Genomic DNA, 2,067 nt, shown 5'->3' with positions numbered 1-2,067 from the left:
AGGAGAGAAACTGGTTTTGGTCACTTCTCCAGGAGCACCCAGCCCACAGCAGCTCACATTAATACACTCATACACACACACACACACACACACACACACAGAGTCACACACACATCTACACACACATCTACACACACCTACACAAAGGAAGAACCTGCTGCAGAAACAAAATACACCCCCAACAGCTTCCATTCCCAAGCAGCATCTTTTTTCTTGTCGGGACGCATAACTTAATCAGACTTAAGCGTGAGATATTTGTCTTCCCTTTCCTGAGGTGAAAGTGAGGCATGCGCTGCTTTCATGTAGACGTCTGCAGGGCCACCGCGCACAATGGGCCCTCTGTGAGGCTCCTCTGTTGGCCCTGCGCTGAGAGGAAGTCTCCGCCTGGAGAAAGGTCTCTGCTCTCTCTCTCCTCTGTGCCAGCGCTGAGAGCTAATCGCTAATCGCTAACGCCGAGCCCGCCGCTCGCTGCGTCCCTCCGCCAAGAGATGCAACACTTGAAGAAACAAACGCAGCCAGGAGAGACAGGAAATGTCTCAGGAGCGCTCATGTGTCTAGATCTTCCTCTCTTTCATTTATGCATGCTTTTCTCTGCGTGATTATTCTTCTAACCATAAAACAGATACTACTGTTTTCCACTAACTCCACTAACTAATCACAGATTGCTTTGTGTCTTAACCCATGGTGATGTACAATAAAGAGAGCACTTCAGTTTCTGAATCAGTTTCTCTGATTTTGCTATTTATAGGTTTATGTTTGAGTAAAATGAACATTGTTGTTTTATTCTATAAACTACAGACAACATTTCTCCCAAATTCCACATCAAAATATTCTCATTTAGAGCATTTATTTACAGAAAATGAGAAATGGCTGAAATAATAAAAAAGATGCAGAGCTGAAAGATGCCAAGAGATGCAACACTTGAAGAAACAAACTCAGCCAGGAGAGACAGGAAATGTCTCAGGAGCGCTCATGTGTCGGCTTCCTCCTCGTTTGTTTTGCAGGTCTAGATCTTCCTCTTCCTCTCATTTATTCATGTTTTTCTCTGGGTGATTATTTTTCTAATGTCCAATGAAAAACACCAAAAATCTCCAAAACAGCAACTTTACAGGAGAGAGAAAAAATCTTGTAAACTTTAAATGGAAGCCAATGTACAAAGAGTTTATTTCAGGTCATTTTTAAGTATTTATATTGGTCCGTTCATCAAGAATTTGTGGCAGAGTGTAAGGCACAGTTTGTCTGTTCCAACAATTTGTCCTCTTTTGAACTCTGGTATATCACCCATTAATGAAGATTGAACACCAGGCTGCTCCAATTTAGCCATTAAACCTCCCACACTAAAATGACAGGTGTTTCAGTTTCATTGTCCAACCCCTGTACCTTCTCATCTCATCTCATCTCATTGTCAACCGCTTAATCCGTGAAGGGTCGCGGGGGGGGCTGGAGCCTATCCCAGCAGGCATCGGGCGGAAGGCAGGATACACCCTGGACAGGCCGCCAATCCATCGCAAGGCAGACGGACACAGACAGACAAACAGACACATTCACTCACACCTAAGGGGCAATTTCAATCAAGTTCCAATTAGCCTGAACGTGCCGTCTTTGGACTGTGGGAGGAAACCGGAGAACCCGGAGGAAACCCACGCAGACACGGGGAGAACGTGCAAACTCCACACAGAAAGACCCGGGTTGCCCCAGCCGGGAATCGAACCCAGGCCGTCTTGCTGTGAAGCGGAAGTGCTACCCACTGCGCCACTGTGCCGCCCCCTGTGCCTTCTAATACGTTGTAAAGTTTTTTTTTTTTACAGTTCTGTAAAGGGGAAGGTTCTTTTACAGCATATAAATCCACTTAACACATAATCTAACTAAGTTTACATACATACTGCTCACCGTTCTTAAAGAAACTTTTAACTGCTAGCTGCTCTCCATAGGTGTAATTGATGTACATATACAGTATGAAGCATCAGTGGGTTAAAAGAAAGCTATTTGAAAGAAGAAGAAGAAGCAGAAGAAGTTCTCTTATGACGAGTGGTTATGTTGAACATAGAAAGTGAACATAATTTTTAG

At 44.2% G+C, this 2,067-nt stretch overlaps 1 protein-coding gene across 1 annotated transcript in view; it reads left to right on the top strand.

Moving 5' to 3' along the window:
- atp2b1a (ATPase plasma membrane Ca2+ transporting 1a) overlaps positions 1 to 2,067 on the top strand; it is a 242,731-nt gene that overhangs the window by 109,515 nt on the left and 131,149 nt on the right. The gene's annotated exons all lie outside the window — the stretch shown is intronic.

This window comes from Astyanax mexicanus, chromosome 2, assembly GCF_023375975.1.
Source record: "Astyanax mexicanus isolate ESR-SI-001 chromosome 2, AstMex3_surface, whole genome shotgun sequence".
NCBI classification, from domain to species: Eukaryota; Metazoa; Chordata; class Actinopteri; order Characiformes; family Acestrorhamphidae; genus Astyanax; species Astyanax mexicanus.
The sequence above is the reverse complement of the archived record's forward strand: the minus strand, read 5'-3'. Positions and strand labels throughout refer to the sequence as shown.